Source organism: Symphalangus syndactylus, chromosome 2, assembly GCF_028878055.3.
Source record: "Symphalangus syndactylus isolate Jambi chromosome 2, NHGRI_mSymSyn1-v2.1_pri, whole genome shotgun sequence".
Classification (NCBI taxonomy): Eukaryota; Metazoa; Chordata; class Mammalia; order Primates; family Hylobatidae; genus Symphalangus; species Symphalangus syndactylus.
In genome coordinates this window covers 128,823,965-128,848,100 of record NC_072424.2, presented here as the reverse complement: position 1 = coordinate 128,848,100, position 24,136 = coordinate 128,823,965, and the positions used below count along the sequence as shown (strand labels likewise).

Here is a 24,136-nt window from a genome sequence, read left to right as displayed (position 1 = left end):
ATTTCTGTAGGTGGCTTGAATTTCTTTCTAGAAAATGGGCTTTTCTTTTCTATTGCATTATCAGGCTGCACATTTTCTAAACTTTGATGCTCTGCTTCCCTTTTAAACGCAAGTTCTAAATTCAAACCATCTCTTTGCGAATGCATGTAACTGAATGATTTAAGAGCACCCAGATCACATCTTAAATGCTTTGCCACTTAGAAATTTCTTCTGCCAGATATCCTAAATCATCTCTCTCAAGTTCAAAGTTTCACAGATCTCTAGGGCAGGGGCAAAATGCCACCCATTTGTTATAAATAAAAGTTCCACAAAAGAAATAGCACTCAAATATAAAGTTTTCTTTTTATTTCTCAGTAAGGCAAGTTACTTCTATAGAAGGGTGTGCCCTTACAGATGAAGCAATGGTGAGCGCACACTTGGACAAGGGAAGGGAAGGGGTTCTTATCCCTGACGCACATGGCCCCTGCTGCTGTGTCGTTCCCCTATTGGCTAGGGTTAGACCGCACAGGCTAAACTAATTGTGACTGGCTAATTTAAAGAGAGTGGCGGGTGAGTGGTTTGGTGGGAAAAATGGTTACGACAGAGCAGGTAATCGGAAAGAGTCAGGGTGGAGCAGGTAATCAAAAAAGATTGCCTTACGAGGAAGTTAAGTTTAAAAGTAGAAGGCAAAGAATTGAACATACTGACATTGATTCTTTGAAAAGAAATTTAGAACTCATATCTAACACATCTCTTTGCAAAGTATAGCAAGAGTGACCTTTGCTCCATTTCCCAACAAGTTCCTCATCTCCATCTGAGACCACCTCAGCCTGGACTTCATTGTTCATATCACTATCAGCATTTTGGTCAAAACCATTCAACAAGTCTCTAGGAAGCAATAAACTTTCCCACATCTTCCATCTTCTTCTGAGCCCTCCAAACTATTCCACCCTCTGCCTGTTACCCAGTTCCAAAATTGCTTCCACATTTCAAGTATCTTTATACAGTACCCTATGCCTGGTACCAATCTTCTGTATTAGTTCATTTTCACACTACTATCAAGAAATGCCTGAGACTGGGTAATTTATAAAGAAGAGAGATTTAATTGACTCAGTTTGGCATGGCTGGGGACACCTCAGAAAACTTAGGATCATGGCAGAAGGAGAAGCAGGCATGTCTTACATGGCAGCAAGCGAGAGAGAGAGAGAGAGAGAGAGAGAGAGAGGAGCAAGCAGGGGAAATGCCAAATGGTTATAAAACTAGGAGATCTCATGAGAACTCACTCAGTATGATGAGAACAGCATGAGGAAACTGCCCCCATGATCCAATCACCTCCCAGCAGGTCCTTTCCTCAACATATGGGGATTAAGGGGATTGCAATTCAGGATGAGATTTGGGTGGGGACACAGCCAAACCATATCAGCATACCTAGGTTACTAGCTCATATCTGGAGCCAGCAATGGGGTTTGTCCCACCAGAATCACTCAAGCGTAGAGTGATGTGGTTCCCCAAAGGAAAACTAAGGTGTCATTTCTAGACAGAGGATTCAATGCTGGGAAGGCAAAAGCAGTATATCTATTCCACAGTAGGATGTGAGTCATCAGTACACAGGAGATAGTAAGAAGGCTAGGAGCAGTGGCTGACACCTGTAATCCCAGCATTTTGGGAGGCCAAGGCAGGTGGATTGCTTGAGTCCAGGAGTTCAAGACCAGCTGGGCAACATGGCAAGGCCTTGTCTCTACAAAAACAATACAAAAATCAGCTGGGCATGGTGGCGTACACCTGTAGTCCCAGCTACTCAGAAGGCTGAGGTGGGAGGATTGCTTGAGCCCAGGGAGGTCAAGGCTGCAGTGAGTCGTGATCACACCACTGCACTCTGGCCTGGGTGACAAAGTGAGACCCTGTCTCAAAAAAAACAAAAGAAAAATGATAACAACAACAAAACCCAGAAAGAAGTAACAAAAGCACTACTGTTTCATCTCTGTATTTTTACTTTCTGGTAGTTGAAAGAAAAGAAAGTATTGGCCAAAATAATATATGTACATATATCCTTAGATCTATATCTATGTCTATCTATATCTATAGTCATATACTCATTTGTATTAGAAGATACAGCTCCTGAACTTTATTGCTCTTTAGATACTGATCCATATGAGATTCAGAAGAGACCAGGTAATGCATTTCAGGTTTATTTGTGATGAATATATAGCATCAAGCTTCAGGAACTGATTTGCTTCTCATGCACATTGGTACTAGTCTGACTGTCATCACTCTGTGACATCGGTTCTCTCTGAAAGACCAAGAGCTCCCCTTCTCTCCTCATTGCTTTAGGCCTGACCTTTACTGAGATCCCCCTCCTAATAGTCTGTGGTCTACGACAGATTGGCAAAGTAAACTGGCCATTTCTATCTTTGTTTTTTTCTGCACTGGCAAGAAACAGTCACTGAACATTGATTTATTGAGTATAATTTGTCTGTGTTTTAAAAGTTTAGAAATGTGTTCTTTGGACTACATACTTGGCCTAAAACACCCAGTGGATTACCACACATATACCCCCACCTCTTACCCTATGTCACCAATGGTAGGGTGGCCACATTCACTGTTTACAAGGATCTATTCTTTAGGACTGAGTCATTAGCACAGTCCTGTCTTCTTAGGCTTATTAGAGAAATCGAAGACAGAATATTTGAATTGAAAGGTACCTACAAATCCATCTTCTTTGCCATTGATTGATTGAATACCTCTCATACTGTTTCTTGAGGATGGTCAGTCAGTCTTGCTTAAGCACTTCTCCCAGGAGGAAAATCACTATTTACAGATTCCCCAGCCCCTTGCATTGCTAACAGTTTGTATCATGAGAAAGTTCTCACCCATAGAGTTGCTCTCTCGTTAATAGTCACCTCTTCTTAAAGCAACAAGGCCAGTTTTGAGGAATCTCTTTGTGCCCCTTTTCAGTAGCAGATCAGGGTTTGCACTTCAAAGGATATCTTGTGTGTCTTTTTATGAGTCAAAGGCTTATCATCTTTACTGCAGATCAGTAACAAGGCAGATTTCTGGAATGTGTATATGGTTTCCGTATAAACAGTCCCCAAACTCATGTATCAACCTGACAAAGTCTAGACTCAAGAGTTTGTTTCAGGAAGAAAAAAAAGAGCCAGCCATGATAGAAAGAATCGCAAGCCTATAAATTGTGCTGAAGTGTGTTTATATAACTAGATTAGAGTTTAAATAAAGCAATCCAACGGTAAACTAAACTACAAGTCCTAGTGGTAAAAGCAACCTCCGAAGAGTCCGTGGAACGGACAGGTTACACTTGTTTTGATTGTGCACACAAGCGAATACTGATTTCCAAACGGATGGCTAGCACCTCAGGACATTGCTTCCAGAGGGCAATTTTCATCATTGTCATTCTCATTTTGAGAAACTGAAGTTCAAAGAGATGGGTGACTGCCCTAAGTCAGACAGAGCCCTTATTTCAAGGGCCAGGGATACCTATGACCCCTCCAACCTAATCCAGGTGACAACTTACAGCTGATTCATATGACCCTGTTGACTCAAGCCAGTACCCCAAAGCTATTTTCCCATTTAATGAGACAAAAATCTCACCTGAGAGTGCCATACTAGCTGTGAATTTTCATCAGATTGTTAGAGATGCCTGCGACTTTCTGCCTTCTCCTCCCATCAATATTTAGAACTCTTGAATCATAGTTCAACTATCAATCAAGTTTTCTAGAGAACCAGGGATATAATTTGCTCAGTGATTTTGGCTTATGCTAAGGGTTAAGCCAGTCAGAAAAGAAAAACAGAGGGACCGAAGTAATATATTCAGCAATATACTCAAAACCAGTCGAAGAAGAAGCTGAAGGAGGAAGTTTGTGGGGTTTATTTATTTATTTATTTATTTATTTGAGATGGAGTCTCACCCTTCGCCCAGGCTGGAGTGCAGTGGCGCAATCTCAGCTCACTGTAAGCTCCGCCTCCCGGGTTCACACCATTCTCCTGTCTCAGCCTCCCAAGTAGTTGGGATTATAGGCGCCCGCCACCACGCCCAGCTAATTTTTTGTATTTTTAGTAGAGGCAGGGTTTCACCATGTTAGCCAGGATGGTCTCAATTTCCTGACCTTGTGATCCGCCCGCCTTGACCTCCCAAAGTGCTGGGATTACAGGCGTGAGCCACCGTACCTGGCCATCTATGGGGTTTATAGGCAAAATCAATGCTTTATAAAATTGTATAGCCATGTGTTAAGTAAGTGTAATTTTAAGGCAAACTGCTTTATACTGTATGTGTAGGATTACAGATACAAAACTATACAATCATATATCACTTAATGACAGGGATATGTTTGGAGAAATGCATCGCTAGGCATTTCTGTGCAAACACCATAGAATGTACTTACACAATCCCAGACAGTATAACCTACTACACACCTAGGCTATACAGTATAGTCTATTGCTTCTAGGCTACACACCTACACAGCGTGTCACTGAACTGAATACTGTAGGCAATCGGAACACAATGGTAAGTACTTGTGTATCTAAACATAGAAAAGGTACAGTAAAAATACAATATAAAAGGCAAAATAAGGCCAGGCATGGTGGCTCACACCAGTAATCCCAGCATTTTGGGAGGCCAAGGCGGGCAGATCACCTGAGGTCAGTAGTTCGAGACCAGCCTGGCTAACATGGCAAAACCCCATCTCTACTAAAAATACAAAAATCAGCTGAGCGTGGTGGCGTGCCCCTGTAATCCCAGCTACTTGGGAGGCTGAGGCAGGAGAATTGCTTGAACTCGGGAGGTGGAGGTTGCAGTGAGCCAGGATTGCACCACTGCACTCCAGCCCGGGCAAGAGGAGTGAAACTCCATCTCAAAAGAAAAAAAAAGTAAAATATGGTCCACCTGTATATGGCACTCATCATGAATGGAGCTTGCAGGACTGGAAGTTGCCTGGGTGAGTCAGTGATGAGTGGGGAGTGAATGTGAGGGCCTAGGACATGACCGTACACTACCAGAGACTTTATAAACACTGTACACTTAGGCTGCAATAAGTTTATTAAAAATATTTTCTTTCTTTTGCAATAAATTAACCTTATCTTACTGTACCTTTTTAACTCTATAAACTTTTTTTTTTTTTTTTTCTGGTACTGCTCTTTGCAGAGCAGGGCTAACCCATAGGCAGCATGCCCAGAGTTGGCCTCTATAAACTTTTAATTTTTTTAACTTCTTGACCCTTTTGTAGTAATGCTTAGTTTAAAATATGAACACACTGTACAGCTGTACAAAAACATTTTCTATCTTTATCTCCTTATTTTATAAACTGTCTTCTATTTTTAAATTTTTTTTTTTTTGAGATGGAGTCTTGCTGTGTCGCCCAGGCTGGAGTGTAGTGGCACGATCTCGGCTCACTGCAAGCTCTGCCTCTCAGGTTCACGCCATTCTCCTGCCTCAGCCTCCTGAGTAGCTGGGACTACAGGTGCCCACCACCAAGCCTGGCTAATTTTTTTTTATTTTTAGTAGAGACAGGGTTTCACCATGTTAGCCAGGATGGTCTCAATCTCCTGACCTTGTGATCCACCTGCCTTGGCCTCCCAAAGTGGTGGGATTACATGCATGAGCCACGGCGCCTGGCCTAAAATTTTTAATATTTTTTACTTTTTAAACTTTTTTGTTAAAAACTGAGACACAAGCACACACATTAGCCTAGGGCTACATGGGGTCAGGATCATCCACATCACTGCCTTCCACTTCCACATCTTGTCCCACTGGAAGGTCTTCAGGGACAATAACATGCATGGAGCTGTCATCTCCTATGACACCAATGCCTTCTTCCGGATACCTCTTGAAGGACCTGCTGCAGACTCTTTTACAGTTAACTTAAAAAAAAAAATAAGTAGGAGTACACTCTAAAAATGATAAAAAGTTTAGTATGGGCTGGGCACGGTGGCTCACACTTGTAATCTCGGCACTTCAGGAGGCTGAGGCAGGTGGATCACCTGAGGTCAGGAGTCCGAGACCAGCCTGGCCAACATGGTGAAACCCCGTCTCTACTAAAACTACAAAAATTAGCTGACATGGTGGCGCGTGCCTGTAGACCCAGCTACTCAGGGGGCTGAGGCAGGAGAATCGCTTGAACCTGGGAGGCAGAGGTTGCAATGAGTCGAGATTGAGCCATTGCATTCCAGCCTGGGTGACAGAGCAAGACTCCGTCTCAAAATAGAAGAAAAAAGCATAATATGGTAAAGACATAAACCAGTAACATAGTCGTTTGTTATCATTATCAAGTATGATGTACTGGATATAATTGTATGTGCTAGACTTTGACAGAACTGGCAACCCATTCGGGGTGTTTACGCCAGCAACACCACAGACACGTGAGTAATGTGTTGCACTATGACGTTAGGAGGGCTACTAGGCGATAGGAATTTTTCAACTTCATTCTAGTCTTATGAGACCACTGTCAGTATGGTACATAAATGTATTTCAAATATATATCTAAGATTTAAAACCTATCTTTTTTTGTTTTTGTTTTTGAGATGGAGTTTTGCTCTTGTTGCCCAGGCTGGAGTAGAATGGCGTGATCTCGGCTCACTGCAACCTTTGCCTCCCAGGTTCAAGCGATTCTCCTCCCTCAGCCTCCCGAGTAGCTGGGACTACAGGTGTGCACCACCATGCCTGACTCATTTTTGTATTTTTTTTTTTTGAGACAGAGTCTCGCTCTCTCACCCAGGCTAGAGTGCAGTGGCGCGATCTCGGCTCACTACAAGCTCCGCCTCCCGGGTTCACGCCATTCTCCTGCCTCAGCCTCCCGAGTAGCTGGGACTACAGGTGCCTGCCACCACGCCTGGCCAATTTTTTTGTATTTTTAGTAGAGACGGGGTTTCACCGTGTTAGCCAGGATGGTCTCGATCTCCCGACCTCGTGATCCGCCCACCTCGGCCTCCTACAGTGCTGGGATTACAAGTGTGAGCCACCGCGCCTGGCTGACTTTTGTATTTTTAGCAGAGATGAGGTTTTGCCATGTTGGCCAGGCTGGTCTCAAACTCCTGGCCTCAAATGATCCGCCCGCCTCAGCCTCCCAAATTGTTGGTATTAGAGGCATGAGCCACCGTACCTGGCCCTCACCTAGACCACTTTAAATAACTCCCAACTGGTTTCCCTGACTCTTGGTTCTCCTTTCTCTAATCCATTTTCTCTAGGGCCATGAGGCAATCTTTGCTGGAAATACTTTTATGGATCCCTAGTGCCCCTGAAATAAAGCCCACACTTCTAACATGTCATTCTGGACTTTCTGAAACCTGGTGCTATCATATTTTTCTTTTCTTAAAATTTTTTTTTCATGATCTACATTCATATGGTTAATATTTTTCTTTTTCTTTTTTTAGAGACAGGGTCTGGCTCTGTCGCCCAGGCTGGAGGGCAGTGGTATGATTATAGCTCACTGTAGCCTCAAACTCCTGGGCTCAAGCAATCCTTCTGCCTCAGCCTCCCGAGTAGCTAGGACTATAGGAGTACGCTACAATGCCCAGCTAATTTTTTAATTTTTGGTAGAGACAGGGCCTTGCCGTGTTGCCCAAGCTGAGCTTGTGTGATCCTCCCACCTTGGCCTCCCAAATTGCTGGGATCACAGGCCTAAGCCACTGATCCTGGCCCCTTACATGCCTTTCTAATCTCATCTCCCACCATGTTACCAGAAACCAAATATTCTTCCATTCATCTGTTAGGATCCACCTAAGACTCTTGTTTATAACTTATTGCATCACGGACATCCCTACAGAAGGCAGCTTTCTGTATGGGAAGGTTGTATTTTCCAAAGAAGGTCTTACCTATAGATGTATCCCCATCTATGTGCTCTTCTTACGGTGTGATTGATGTTTATCCCACAAAGATGTGGGTTGATGTTCCTTCCCTTTAAAACTGAGTAGAGGCTTGTGATTAGCCTGGTCAGTGAAGTTTGGTGGAAACAGTGCTGGGTGACCTCCAGGTTAGGTCATAACAAGGATACAGCTTCTGTCTGGCTCTCTGCATCTTTGGATGCTTGCCCTTGGATCCCAGCCACCAGGCCACATGGAGAAGGCATATGTGAGTGTTCCAGCCAACAACCCTATTAGGCTCTCAGTTGACAGACGGCATCAATGGTCAGACATGTGAGGGAATGAACCTTCAGAGGATTCCAGTTCCCACCTGTCAGACTTCCAGCTGAGCCCCCAGACATTGTGGCGCAGAAATAAAACTGTTCTCCCTCTGGGCCTCTCCAAATTTCTGATCTACAGAAACTATGAAAAATAATAAGTGACTATTGCTGCTGTAAGTCACCAAGGTTTGGAGTAATTTGTCCTGCAGTAATAGCTAACTGATACAGTGTTACTTACCTGGTTTTACCCACTCCAGGTAACAGATCTTGATTATCAGTAGATAGTATCCAATGTAGAAATCTACATTTAAAGTTACCAGCAAAGGCCTTTCAAATTTTGGATTTTGGCTGGGCGTGGTGGCTCACGCCTGTAATCCCAGCACTTTGGGAGGCCAATGTGGGTGAATCACTTGAGGTTAGGTGTTCAAGACCAGCCCGGCTAACATTGTGCAACCCTGTCTCTACCAGAAATACAAAAATTAGCCAGTCATGGTGGCACGTGCCTGTAATCCCACCTACTCAGGAAGCTGAGGCAGGAGGATCTCTTGAACTCGGAAGGCAGAGGTTGCAGTGAGCTAAGATGGCACCACTACACTCTAGCCTGGGCGACAGAACAAGACTCCGTCTCAAAAAAAGAAAAAAAAAAAGCCAGCGCAGTGGCTCACGCCTGTAATCCCAGCACTTTGGGAGGCCGAGGCAGGTGGATCACAGTGAGGTCAGGAGTTCGAGACCATCCTGACTAACACGGTGAAACCCCATCTCTACTAAAAATACAAAAAATTAGCCAGGCGTGGTGGTGGGCGCCTGTAGTCTCAGCTACTTGGGAGGCTGAGGCAGGAGAATGGCGTGAACCTGGGAGGTGGAGCTTGCAGCGAGCCGAGATTGGGCCACTGCATTCCAGCCTGGGCAACAGAGCAAGACTCCATCTCAAAAAAAAAAAATTGGAATTTATAGGGAAAAAAGAGAGTGAATATTTGAATCCCAATGAGAAAATGGAGGCTATACATGTGTGCATGTGCGTGTGTGTATCTTATGCATAAATACATAATGATACGAATGCTAGTCAGCGGAGTTCTGATTACAACCATCAGTTCCACCCCTGTGAGTTCTGGTAAGGAGCTAAATTTAGCCAACGTGGCACTGAGGAGAAAGGTGCACTTGGGTTTAGATTTCTGTTATTTGCACTTGAGCTACTCCCTTATTGAGTCCTACGCCGTTATTTTTCCAGGTTGTTAGTTGTGGCATTGGATGCTCCTTGTTTAAAGACTTTAATATTATTTTCAAATCCATCTCTATCTCTGCAAGATAATTGCTCTGTTTGGCTTCAAGTTGCAAAGCTCTGTCATTGATTTAGACAATGATTTATTCCATTAGCGATCCCGTTCATTCTTAATGGCTGCATAATGTCATTGTACGAATGTTCCAAGGTGGTTTTGTTGTTGTTGTTGTTATCAATATCTAGGTTGATTTTCAACAATTTTAGTCAAGGAAGGTAAATACCCCATGGGCAGCCAAGGCTCAGTTGTACCCTTGCTGCCTCTTCTTGCATTTCTTCCTGCTTCTCTGGCTGAGGGTCACTGGGCAGAGACCTGATTATTGCTGTGGCTTAGAGATACAGAATGAATAACGGTTAAAAACAGACTTAGAGAATATTCGAAGGTCAATGAATCTTCATTGCATCCTGAGAGTTAGCTGATGTCTGCTTCAAGGTCTGGAAGCGCAGGAGAGTCAACTCTTGATTGTATTAATGATGAGAAATAGGAGTCAGCATAATCTAAAATGATGCCTGTCTTCTCACCGTACTTTAATTACGTAGAGATAAGTGTGTGTCTAATTTGAGGGGATTTCAACTTGTTGAGACAGAAATAAAGGAACCTGCTGTGAAGACCTGACTTTGAAGGAGCCAGCAGGCTGACGAGCTGGCCTGTCTGTACGCCTCCCTCCCTGAAGAGATGACAGCGCCATCCGTCACCCAGTAGGAAACAAAGTGCAGCAGAAACGGCGGCTCTTTTTGCTGGACTTAGATCTTCTATTACGGGCTAATCGCTTTTCCAGGGAGAAAAGTCCTTTGTAGTTTGCTTCAGATGTTCTTCCTGCTGCAGGGCTGAGCAGCGGCTGAGAGCATGGGCTCAGGGCTCCTCCGGTCCAGAGTCCAAAGCCCATTCCACCCACTTGCTCACTGCTCAAGGACAAGTCCCTGGATCTCTGTAAGGCTCAGTCTCTCTCTCAGATGAGGGTAATCACACCACCCTCATGGCCTCCTCAGGAGCAGTGAATGAGGTAATGCTTATAAGATGTGCAGCAGAGAGCCTGCAAGCTCTCATAAATGGCAGTTGTTATTAAACCTAGAATATCAGAACTGCAAAAGATCGCAACAGACTTTTTTTTTTTTTCCCCAAAAGTTTCATTTTATAGGCCGGGCGTGGTGGCTCATGCCTGTAATCCCATCATTTGGGGAGGCTGAGGTGGGTGGATCACTTGAGGTCAGGAGTTCGACACCAGCCTGGCCTACATGGTGAAACCCTGTTTCTACTAAAAATACAAAAATTAGGGAAAGGTGAGATGACTTATTCAAGGTCGCATAACTAGTTTGAGTAGAATTCAGGTCATCAGAACCAGGGCTTACCTAAGCAGCAGAGATAATATGGTTGAAGAATGAAGAATAAAGTGACAAATTTGTGTCAGATGAGTCAAAAGTTTTGTAGGTGTGCTAATGAATGTACTTAAATTTTTTTTTTTTTTTTTTTTTTTAAGGCAAGGTGTGGTGGCTCCCATCTGTAATCCCAGCACTTTGGGAGGCCAAGGTGCGAGGATCATCTAAACCCAGGAGTCTGAGACCAGCCTGGACAACACAGTAAGACCCCATCTCTAAAAAAAATTAAAAAAATTAGCTGGGCATGGTGGTGCACACCTGAGGTCCCAGCTACTCAGGAGGCTGAGGCAGAAGGGTCATTTGAGCCCAGGGCAAGAGAACGAGACCCAAAATTGTAATATGGCAAAATATACGCAACATAAAATTTACCATTTTAACCATTTTTAAGTGCACAGTTTAGTGGCATTAAGCTCATTTACACTGTTGTGTGATCATTACCACCATCCAGCTCCAGAACTTTTTCCATCCTTTCCAACTGAAACTCTGTACCCATTAAATAATAATTCATGAATGTTTATACCAGAATTAAAATATTTTGAATTAGAAAATTAATTTCCAGGGTATCCTAGCATACAGTTATGACTTAAAAATCTCCTAAGTTCTCCTCTTCACCTTCAATGATCAGTGTATCATCACATCATTTTTGATCACTTTTACTTAGAAACAATTTATTCATTTTTGGCTCATGGGGAGCTCTTGGTTTTCCACTCTCCACCCCTGGATGTGTCCTTGGTCCGACCAGGGCCTAGCTGGAGAGGACGTCCATGTCCTCTCGGACTCTTGGCCTTAGAGCACGTATTCTCACTCCCAGCCACTTCCTCCTCCACCCCCACCCCATTTTTCCAGGATTCTTCAGGAATCTTGGTCCCTAATACAGAGTGTCTGACATTGACACCAGTGTAGTGACTAAGGGAAGCAAGAAATGTGCTCTCTTCACAGGAATGGGCCGAGTCCTATACGATATGTAGAGAAAAAAAAAATAGCCTCAAACCAGTAGCTGTAACTCACACCTGGGAAGCTGTCAGGGCATAGTGACAGCCTAATAGTGAAAGTGAAATCTTTGCACCAGGAAAACTTCTGCCACGGGCTGAGCTCCTGGGAAGCAAAAGCTGCACAGGCTGAGAGGTCTGTTCATGCGGAGAGACCGTTTCTGTGCCCAGCACACTCTTCTCTCGCAGAATGATTTCATATCAGACCTGACACCTTCAACATGCCACTGGGGCATGTTCAGGAGAGCCTCATGCCCTTTCTCACTTCCCAGGACCGAGTTTCCTTGTGGGCCTTTAAGCCATTCCCTGCAGTTCTTTCCTTTGGAATTGTCAGTGCTTCTTAATCATTTTTCCCCGTTAAATCAGGCCAAGAGCAGTGATTCATGCCTGTAATCCCAGCACTTTGGGAGGCTGGTGGATCACTTGAGGTCAGGAGTTCGAGACCAGCCTGGCCAAGATGGTGAAACCCTGTCTCTACTAAAAATACAAAAATTAGCCAGGCGTGGTGGCACGCACCTGTAATCCCAGCTACTTGGGAGGCTGAGGCAGGAGAATCCCTTGAACCTGGGAAGTGGAGGTTGCAGTGAGCCGAGATCATGCCACTGCACTCCAGCCTGGGCAACAGAGGGAGACTCCATCTAAAAAAAAAAAATCCCAATCACTCACTAAAAAAACTAAATTCTGTAATAATAATATTAAGAATAGCTTAACTATAAGCACTTAATACCTGCCAGGCACTGTATTAAACACATTACATTTGTAACACATTTTATTAATACGTTCATGGCAACCCTATAAAACTATATTATTATTATTATTACTATTATTATTAAGAAGACAGGGTCTCCTCCTTTCACCCAGGTTGTAGTGCAGTGGCGTGGTCATAGCTCACTCTAGCCTTAAATTCCTGGGCTAATGTCCATGTTGATATTGAATTGGTGAACTCATTCATCCCATGAAAGAATTATTGAGCAGCTCCTAAAGGCTGCTAAGCAGGAATATAAATAACACTACTATTAGTAATCATGATTGATAATGATGACACTAACACTCAATGAGCACCATATGCCAAACCCAGTACTGAGCACTTTATTCACAAAGTTCTTCTTTCATAATAATGCTGTGAGGCTGGTGCTGTTGTTATCCCCATTGTACAGATGAGGCAAATAAGGCCCAGAGAGGTTAAGTATTTTGCCCAATGTCACACAGCTAGTGAAGGTTAGAGCCAGGATTCAACCTGAACTCTGATCCATTATTCTAGCTTTTCTTTTCTTTTTTTTGAGACGGAGTCTCGCTCTGTCACCCAGTGCAGTGGCGCGATCTCTGCTCACTGCAAGCTCCGCCTCCTGGGTTCACGCCATTCTCCTGCCTCAGCCTCTCCGAGTAGCTGGGACTACAGGCGCCCGCCACCATGCCCGGCTAATTTTTTGTATTTTTAGTAGAGACGGGGTTTCACCGTGGTCTCGATCTGCTGACCTCGTGATCCACCCGCCTCGGCCTCCCAAAGTGCTGGGATTACAAGCGTGAGCCACCACGCCCGGCCGATCCATTATTCTATACTACACTCCATCAAGAAGAAGGAAGGTGGTGATTTACCTGTTGTCCCAGTGTCGATTGAACCCAGCTGTGTAAATCTTTCCCTAATCCACGTGGTCAGAACCTCTCCATCCACCACCTCCCTCACCCTCCAGTCTGGTTCTTGCACATTTCTGCAGCATCACTTCCTTTGAGAAGATTTTTCTGACTCTGCACCAGGCTCCTCCCTTCCGTTACCTCCCCTGCCTCCACCTCTGTCTTGGGTCCTATGATGCTCTTTTGCCTACTCAATAGTGAACCTCCTGAGAGCAGACACCTCGCCCATCATCTTTGCATTCTCAGGGCTGGGTGCAGGGTCTGCCACATCGTGGTGCTCTATAAACTGTGGAAACAAAGACAGGAGGAATCACCACTCTGCATTCCATGTAAGTTGTGTGCTTATCTGCCTGCAGCGAGGAGTCCTTACTCCTAGAACCAGGCTCAGTATCGTGCATAGGGCAAGTGCTTAAAAGTGTCATAATTTGAATCACACACCCCATAAGACATCTATTCATCTCTCAGATGTAGTAACTCAGAGATAATTTCATAATACCACCACATTTTAATTTTTATTTATTTATTTTTTTGAGACAGGGTCTTGCTGTGCTGCCCAGGCTGGAGTGCAGTGATGTAATCTCAGCTCACTGCAACCAACTTCCGCCTCCAGGGCTCAAGCGATTCTCATGCCTTAGCCTTCCCAGTAGTTAGGATTACAGGAATGCATCACCACGCTTGGCTAATTTTTGTATTTTTAGTAGACACAGGGTTTTACCCTGTTGGCCAGGCTGATCTTGAACTCCTGGCCTCAAGTGATCCACCTGTCTTGGCCTCCCGAAGTGCTGGGATTACAGACATGAGCCACTGTGCCTGGCCTCTGCCGGATTTTTAAACAACATTCTCCTAAAAAAAAAATCTGGATGGCAATATTAGCAATTTTAAAGTTGACTGATTTTTCTGCTTTGATCCCATGCCTCAGTTCTAGGACCAGCATCAGGGCTGTGGTTTCTGGGTGGGGTGTGTGGGGTAGGCTCACTGCACGCCAGTGCCTGGTGTGGGTCCATTGGTCACTGTGAGGATGAGGGGAGGCTGGCCTCCTGGGACGCTTGCCCCATGGTGACATGGAGGTAAGCCCCCATGTGACGAGGCTGGTGGTCATGTGTGAGAGGACACAAGCTCCATGTTAAAGTCCCTCTCTTCTTACACATGTTGGACACAATCTGGGGGTTCCAGGCAGTCTCTCTGGGTTAGTACTGTCATCCCCACTCAGGGGTATGCAGACTGTATGTTTCCTTACTTACTCTTCCCAAATCACCTGCTGCAGAAGTAGCAAAATCACCTGCTTCTTCACTCTTTGAGCTTTGGAATTCCCACCATACAGCTGGGTTGGCTCTAGTCCAAGAACCCTCAGAGCATCTCAAAGCTTTCATTCCTCTGCACACAGCTTCATCCCAACCTGGACAGCCCCCACTGGATTCAGGCAGAAGCGCTCAGTGCATTGTGCATGGCTCTGCAGTCAGGCAGACCAGGCGGAGTCCCAGCTGTCACTTGTGGATGGTGGCATCTGGGGCATGTTCCCTTACCTCTCTGAGTCTCTATTTCCTTAACTACAAAATGGGGAAAAAGTTTTTAAAAAGCAACTATGTACCTACTTTCTAAGGTTGTTGTAGGATTAAATAAAAGAATCTGTGCAAGATGATTGGGATAGTCCCTGGTAAATGTTAATCTTTCAGTCAATGTTCACTGTTAGAATCAGATGTTAAATAACTGGATGCCCATCTTGACTGACTTCCTCTTGCTACTGTTATCTGATTGCTATGAGCCTTCATTTAGATGGCTCTTTGAAGAATCTAGTCTCCACTCTCAGTCCTCACCAGGCAGCTGACCTGGGCTTGGAACAGGAACTGCCAGCCACTACCAGATGTCTGTACATACAGGGGACACCTGATCACATCTCTGCTCCCATTTCAAATTCTGCTAAGAGGCTGGGACGGTGGCTCATGCCTGCAATCCCAGCACTTTTGGGAGGCCAAGGTGGGAGGATCGCTTTAGTTCAGGAGTTTGGGAGCACCCTGGGCAACATAGTGAAACCCCATCTCTACAAAAAATTTAAAAATTTGTAACTGGGCATGGTAGTGCATGCCTGTAGTCCCAGCTACTCAGGAGGCTCAGTGGGGAGGATCACCTGAGCCCAGGAAGATCAAGGCTGCAGTGAGCCATGATCGCACCACTGCGCTTCAGCTTAGGCAACAGAGGCTGTCTCAAAAGAAAAAAAATTATGCTAAGAGCTGAACTTTTCATGAGTAACTTAGGTACGTTAACTTAGGAACTTAGGAATGAAAGCCAATATTGGACTTTCATTCTCAGGTTGCTTTGCTGACTTCATTAGGGTCTCCATAGAGTTTCTTTTTGTCGGTTACCTTTGTGCAATTGACAGGGAACACAATGCGGTGGCAAATAAGGACTTGGGGGCCCTGGGAGAACATCATATTCCTTAACTCTTAAAACCTGCTGGGTTCTAAATAGCTGCTTTGAACCCCCTATTTTTTTTTTAATAGAGGATACTCAAACTATTTGCCAATTAGCATATTCTTTTTTTTTTTTTTTTTTGAGACAGAGTCTCCCTTTGTCCCCCAGGCTGGAGTGTGGTGGCGTGATCTCAGCTCACTGCAACCTCTGCCTCCCAGGTCCAAGAGATTCTATAAATATGCCTTAGCCTCCTGAGTAGCTGGGATTACAGGTGTACGCCACCACTCCCAGCTAATTTTTATATTTTTAGTAGAGACAGGGTTTCACCATGTTGGCCAGGCTAGTCTCAAACTCCTGACCTCAGGTGATCTGCCCACCTCCAGTTAGCATATTCTTGTTCCCAAATTGCCATCCATTACAGGAGAGTTGCTTCTAAGAACATTTTGACCCCCTGCTCATCTGCAGAGAAGCGAATGGGCCCAGCCCTGGGGTGGGAAGCTGCAGATGTGATGTCACTTCCCTGTGCTCTGATTGGTGGTTCCTAGAAGACTCCCACCAACTCATCTGTAGCGTACTTTCTTTTTTTCATGTTGACCAGGGTTCCATCTGTCACTTTTGCCTCTCTGAGTTCAGACTTCTCAGAAACCAGAACTCACCACGGATTTATCTTTCCCTACACAAGCTTTGCCCCTCAGCCCTCGCCACACCCCTTCCTCTCAGCCAGGTCCCCTCCTTCCCCTCCAAATTGGCTCCCATCTCTCTGGCTGTTTGCAGAATAGTCCCAACTCGCCCATCACTCCAGAGCTATGGCCTCCCGCCTTCCTTGGCTTCTCTCCTCCCTAATTATTTAGCGCTTAAGTGGATTTTTCTGTCCATTTGTAATTTGTTGTGGATGTTTCTGTTTCTGTCACTTCTGTTTATGCATATTTATAGCTACTTCAATTATCTGTTCTAATGATGAGCTAGGTGAATGAATAATTTAAAAAGAATTTACATTTGGCTTTGGAATGCATTTCTGTACTCACATTTGAGTTTGGGGGTGTCTGATATTCCGGGAATTTAAATTTCAAACTAAGTAATGAAGCCACAATCTAAAATGTCTTGGGAGGAGTAGGGGAGCTATTCACCATTTACTTTCCCCTGGTCCTCAAAATCCTTTGGCGTCCAACTCCATGAAGACATGAAGTTGGAAAGTATCAATTCTCATATAGTTGGCTTGTTCTGAACCCCAGAGAGCTCTTGCAGTTGTTTCAGGGAGTCTGTCTCTGCTTTTGTCTGGTACATGTTGTCTCTATCAAGCAGGGAGGTAATCAGAGGCTGACTTAGAGGAAAATTATCAGGGCTCATGTAATTATCTCTGGAAGAAAAAAAATCCTTAATTGTAAGACTTTGCCAAATGAACATTCATTAAATGTGTCTGCTCATAAGCACATATACAAATGCAACCAGTCTGAATTTTTGGAAAACTTGTCTCTTCGCAATCCCAATTGTAAGATACGTAAGCAACACGATGTATGATTGAAAATATTAACTGGCTTTAAACGATCAGGGTCCTTTCACATAAACATCGATGCCCACACAGGGTTGAATAAACAGATGACATTCATGCTGCTGTGCTGGGCGAATGTTTGCAGCCCTGACCGCACCACAAGAAATATTTAAGTTGAGCTGATTTGTTACATAAACACTCTAACCTCAAACTCAGTCTCTGCAATTACACTGCCCTCCTCGGAGGCCCGCTGCACCAAAACAGAGGGGCACAGGCACAAACCTGTCTGGAGTCTCCTTTTAATCCTGGGATGAAATATATTTAATAACGTATCTGAAAGTTTGTATTTTTAAAGCATTTCAGGAGACTAAAATGCAAACCTAGGGCGCTAAGGAGAAGAAAAGCCTAACCACTGCATGTGATTTTATAAAATGAATCGGCTGAGCGTGGTGGCTCACGCCTGTAATCTCAGCACTTTGGGAGGAGGAGGCGGGCGGATCACAAGGTCAAGAGATCGAGACCATCCTGGCCAACATGGTGAAAACCCGTCTCTACTAAAAATACAAAAATTAGCTGGGCATGCTGGTGGTGCACCTATAATCCTAGCTACTCTGGAGGCTGAGGCAGGGGAATCTTTTGAACCCAGGAAGCGGAGGTTGCAGTGAGCCAAGATTGCACCACTGCACTCCAGCCTGGTGACAGAGTGAGACTCCATCTCAAAAAAAAAAAAAAAAAAAAAGATTTAAAGCGTGGATACAAGGCCTCTGGCAGGCAGGTGAAAAGCCATCCCCCAGGGCTGGCCTCAGGCTGCTTGTAGGAGCTCCTGCCAGCCCAGTCTCACCGCCCCCACCCCAACCCCCACCCACTGATCCTCTCAGTGGGTTCTGAGACCATTTTAGAAGCACCCCTTCCCAAACCTGTTCATCTTTCTTCATCCACTGAGCCTAGTGTGATGCCTGGCCTAGGAGGCACTCAACTCTTAAAGGATTATTAGACAAGATCCTGGAATGGGAGCTTCTGAGCTCAGATGACACTTCCCTCCTCTGCTGCCAATTGCACCTTCCTAAGAGGACTGTGGTTGCTGAGCTGGTGTAAGAATTAAAGTTGGGGAGCTTGGGAGCGTAGCAAAGCCTTAGCTGAGAAAGGTAGGGGAGAAATGCCATGAGAAAAAATTTAAACGACTTGTCTCCAAAGGAATACAAGGAATTGAAGGGGCTCTAATGGGGCCGTTGGGGGGCGGTGCATAAATACGCAGTGGGTGGGGCACACTGGGCCGGAAAGTTGACAGCTCTCAACATCTCTTCATCCTTTCCAGGAGCATTTCTCTAGCACCTTGCATGTGTTTAGCACTGTGCCAGGCAAATGGTGACACAAAAGTGGAGTTTAACTCCTAAACTTCAGTATGCAGAAGAATGACCTTGTGAATTTGTTAAAACACAGATTCCCAGGATTATCCCCAGAGAGTCCAGTTGATTAGATCTAAATGGAGACAGGAAGCTGCATTTTGTAAACAACTTTCTCAGGTGATTCTAATGAAGATGATCCCAGGGCCATTTTTGTTTGTTTGTTTTTTATTTGTTTTAAGACACAGGGTCTTGCTCTGTTACCCAGGCTGGAGTGCAATGGCACCATCACAGTTCACTGGAGCCTTGAACTCCTGGCCACAAGCAATCCTCCTGCTTCAGCTCCAGAGTAGCTGGGACTACAGGCACGTGCCACCATGTCCAGCTCCTGGGACTTTTTTTTTTTTTTTTTTTTTTTAAGTTGCAATTCTAAAACCTACGAGTAAAAACTACCCTAAATGCCTGGGGACCTGCTATTAATTGCCCATAGAGGATTTCTATGGGCAACTGGCTCCTATGGTTTTGCTTAACTTGAATACGCTGGATGTGGCCAGTTACAGGTGCTGCCTCATGAAAACTGTCCATTATAGTCGAAACAGGGCACCCACAGCCTCGGACACAGGAAAGCACCTAAGTTAGGTGGCCGCACTTTGGACCTGGGGAGATTGCTATCCCAGAGCTTAAGTAGCACAAAAGAATAAGGATTAAAATACCTAGGGTGGCTGGGTTGGTGGCTCACGCCCGTAATCCCAGCACTTTGGGAGGCAGAGGTGGAGGATTGCTTGGGCTGAGGATTTCAAGACCAGCCTCGGCAGCATGGTAAAACCCTGTCTCTACAAAAAATATAAAAAATTAGCCAGGTGTGATGGTGCCTGCCTGTAATCCCAGCTACTCGGGAGGCTGAGGCAGGAGAATCACTTGAACTTGGGAGGCAGAGGTTGCAGTGACCCAAGATTGGGCCACTGCACTCCAGCCTGGGTGACAGAGTGAGACTCTATCTCAAAAATAATAATAATAATAATAATAATAATAATAATAATAATAGAAAAAGAAATCCATTCTTTCTTACTCATATTGAAGGCTTAACTATATGGTCCTACTCCAATTCGTGAAGTATTTTCCCCATCCTTTGTGGTTCATGATATGCCTTTTGTCCAAGAAACCAACTATTTTACCAAGACCTTTAGGAATGCCCAGCACTTATCAATTGCAGTTCCCTGGACAATCCGCTGACTCCATGATCATGTACGTGCATGTTTAGGACATGGTGCTCTCGTAGGCAGCATTCCACCCACAGTTGCCAAGTAGCTGGACTCTGGCCCTTCAGGAATGGACACTGGCTATTCAGCTCTGTCCCATCTACCGTGAGCAATGGCGTCTGACCACCAATATGTAAGCTGTGGCCCTGTGTGAGCTACGGGGAGGAACCGGGTCAGGTGAGAACTCCATTGCTGGGCAGCATCTAAAACCATGTGCAGAAGCCTGGCCTCAGAGCAGGGTGGGGTGGGAGTTCACGGGCTGGCTCGGGGGTGGAGTTGCTAACCACGGCTTAGGCACTCCAGTGTCCAGAGCTTCTTGTGTATCCTCTGAATCAGGCTGGAGAAACTTTGGTGACAGTTGCTGCCTGTGTTACCATTACATACATACCAAGACTCTATTATAGGCATACCAGGCACCCTGGATCAGGGACCTGTAGGGACGGATTCAGGCGCAGATGTAGAGGTAGCAACATGGGATACCAGGTAATGCTGCCATAGAACCAGGACCTAGGCTGTTAGCATCTCATCTAGTACAGGGGATTCTAACCTTTTATGTGCCTCGGATGCCCTTGGACAAGCTGGTGAAGCCCATGGACCCCCTTCTTAGAACAGTATTTTTTAAATGCCTAAATGAAAACACTATGATTATAAATAAAACAAACCAATGATAGTAAAATGCTTGTTGTTTTCTTTGAGATGGAGTTTTGCTCTTGTTGCACAGCTGGAGTGCAATGGCGTGATCTTGGCTCACTGCCACCTCCGCCTCTCTGGCTCAAGCGATTCTCCTGCCTCAACCTCTCGAGTAGTTGGAACTACAGGTGTGTGCCACCACGCCCGGCTAATTTTTGTATTTTTAGTAGAGATGGGATTTCACCATGTTGGCCAGGCTGGTCTCGAACTCCTAACCTCAAGTGATCCACCCGCCTTGATTACAGACATGAGCCACCGTGCCCAGCCTGAAATGCAATTATTAAAGTATAGAAAAGGTACCACATTTGGTTATAGCAATGTATGTGCCGCTTTATTTACATGGATACAAAGACAGTGGGATATCTAATAACTACTATAATTTTGATGCAGTGAGAAGCATAAATGCTATTGTATTTGTAGAAACTGTCATGTAATATTAAAATATCTATGACAAAGACATAGCTACTGTTTCCCTGGAGGTCTAGTGGCTAGGAAAGAAAAAAAAGCCACACACAGTGGCTCATGCTTGTAATCCTAACACTTTGGGAGGCTGAGGTGGGATGATCACTTGAGCCCAAGAGTTCGAAACCAGCCTGGACAATGTGGCAAGACTCTGTATCTACAAAAAATAAAAAATTAGCTGTTTGTGGTGGCATGCCGGTGGTCCCAGCTACTGGGGAGGCTGAGGTGGGAGGATTGCTTGAGCCTGGGAGATGGAGGCTGCAGTGAGCTGTGATTGTGCCACTGCACTCCAGCCTGGGCGACAGAATGAGACCCTATCTCAAAACAAACAAAAGACACAGCACTGTCGATAGTGCTGTGTTTTGTTGCTGACACTCATAGGGAAGGAAATGCTACATTACAGCCATAAAGTTGTTACATTTTTTTCCCCATTCAAATTCAGACCCCTGAATTCTTGTCCATTCTGCTGTTCCAAAGTGTAGCTGTTAGAGTTTTGGGTCTGTCTCTGGCTGCATTAGAGTTTACGGTGCTACATGAAGATCTGTTGATTGACCAGTGGTTTTGTCATAATGCTTGACTTTTTCAGAGGATATGGATTATAGGTTTGTAACAAATGCTGTAAGAATGCACTTGTTGGCCAGGCGTGGTGGCTCATGCCTGTAATCCCAGCACTTTGGGAGGCTGAGGTGGGTGGATCATGAGGTCAGGAGTTCAAGACCAGCCTGGCCAAGATGGTGAAACCCCGTCTCTAATAAAAACACAAAAATTAGCTTGGCATGGTGGCCGGCGCCTGTAATCCCAGCTACTCAGGAGGCTGAGGCAGAGAATTGCTTGAACTCGGGAGGCAGAGGTTACAGTGAGCCGAGATCACAACACTGCACTCCAGCCTGGCGACAGAGCGAGACTCGTTCTCAAAAAAAAAAAAAAAAAAAAAGAATGCACTTGTTACTGAATTTTTACTCCCTTGTGCGAACACATTTATGAAAAAGCAATGTACAAATATGTAGTATGTGGATTTTCTGGGAATATATAAGGTAAATTATCATAATTTACACATGCCACAATCTTATTTGTGGGCATGTGTAAATTATGATAAAAACAGGCTGGGCACATTCTAGTTAAACAAACAAAACCGTGGCTACTATCAGACGGGAGGGAACTAGGATTCTCTTTAAATATCTATTGTGAAAAATACTCCTTATAGCTTTAAGTGTATTAAACATACACACTCTAGTTAAACAAAATAACCTTGACAATAGAGGAATAAAAAGAATATTAATGAGGCTGGGAGTGGTGGCTCACACCTGTAATCCCAGCACTTTGGGAGGCCAAGGAGGGTGGATGGCTTGAGGCCAGGAGTTCGAGACCAGCCTGGCCAACATGGCAAAACCTCGTCTCTACTAAAAATGCAAACATTAGCTGGGCGTGGTGGTGCATGCCTGTAATCCCAGCTACTTGGGAGGCTGAGGCAGGAGAATCATTTGAACCCAGGAGGTGGAAGTTGCAGTGAGCCGAGATCATACCACTGCATTCCAGCCTGGGCGACAGAGCAAGACTCGGTCTCAAAAAAAAAAAAAAAAAGACCAAAAAAAAAAAAAAAAGAATATGAATGAATGGGTTGGCTCACTGCCTTGCTGCTATTTTCCCAAGTCCCTATGCATCTCTTCCTCAGTTACCTATAGTGTGTTCTTCGGGCAGCTTTCACAGAGGATTCTTCTGATCTGGGACTTCACCTTGGCAGGTGTCACTACTGCTAGTCCTCAAGCAGAGAGGGGGCATGATCACACATTTGTGTGCCACAGTGGGTAATTGGAGCCACTCACCATCTCTGGCCTATTCGTTTTTTACATTTCAATTAAAGGCAGAAAGAAATCAATATCCACTCTTCTTGGGAAGATTTCTAACTGAAACCCACCATGCCAAAGGTTATGCGATTTTTCTTCTCTCATGCTGTGGCCTCAGAAGAGATGGTTGATAAATGGCTCTTCCCAGTACTCCCCATAACAATACTTCTTTTTCTCTAGGAATACCTCAAGTCATCAGGAGTTGATGAGCCCATTAATTAACGTTTCTTCTTGGTGGAGACTGCATATCACTCAGATGGAGTCAAATACACTCTACCATCAGTAGGGTAGTGAATGAGCAAAAAACAAATCCATCAGAGCCCGAGTTATGACACCCAGAGGACTTCGAATGAGCCTACACGATGGGAAACAGTTTGCGGTTTCCAGTTAGCACCTGGATGATAGTCCTTCCAAAGTGAGCGGTGGAAAACTCTCCCACGCTGGTGTGCAGGATGTTTACTTACTTTTTGAGTTGAGGAGCTGTCTGGTAAAAGTAGGTAAGGAAAGGAGTCCCTAGGCTAAAGCTTTTCGAATAGAGATTCCTAAAATATTTATTTTAAAAATGTTTTCAAAAATAGAAACTTAACCTTTCAATGCAGAGGAAAGGAATAAAAACATGAGTAGCAGAAGGCAACTGCTTAAAAATCAATTCACGGCCAGGCGCGGTGGCTCATGCCTCTAATCCCAGCACTTTGGGAGGCTGAGGTGGGCGGATCGCTTGAACCCTGGACTTTGAGACCAGCCTGGGTAACATGGTGAAACCCTGTCTCTACCAAAATACAAAAATCAGCTGGGCCGGGTGGTGTGTGCCTGTAGTCCCAGCTTCTCAGGAGGCTGAGGTGGGGGCTTCACCTGAGCCTGGGAGGTCGAGGCTGTAGTAGGCCATGATTGCACCACTGCACTCCACCTGGGCAACAGAGTGAGCCCCTATCTAAAAAAAAAAAAAAAAAGACAGCTTTCTGAGTGGAATATATAGGGTTTTCAATGTATACATCTATTTGAAGATTATAAGGGCTTACAAATTTACTATAAAGGGAGAGGGGTATGCCCTTTATTTGGGAGTACACCTCTCCAAATATACAGTAAAACATCAGTTAACTGTATATTTGGAGAGGTGTACTCCCAAATAAAGGGCAAGGATGGGGAAGGACACTTCAGAATTGCCAAGTGAAATTATTCTTGGGACGGACAGCTTTTGAGTGGGAGGCTTTTGAGTTACTAAACAGTGTTTTGGGACAAATTGTGCATAAAGATGCAT

The 24,136-nt window shown here is 44.8% G+C and overlaps 1 protein-coding gene across 2 annotated transcripts in view; it reads right to left on the bottom strand.

The window, feature by feature from the left end:
• MTHFD1L (methylenetetrahydrofolate dehydrogenase (NADP+ dependent) 1 like) overlaps positions 1-24,136 on the bottom strand; it is a 312,601-nt gene that overhangs the window by 50,577 nt on the left and 237,888 nt on the right. The gene's annotated exons all lie outside the window — the stretch shown is intronic.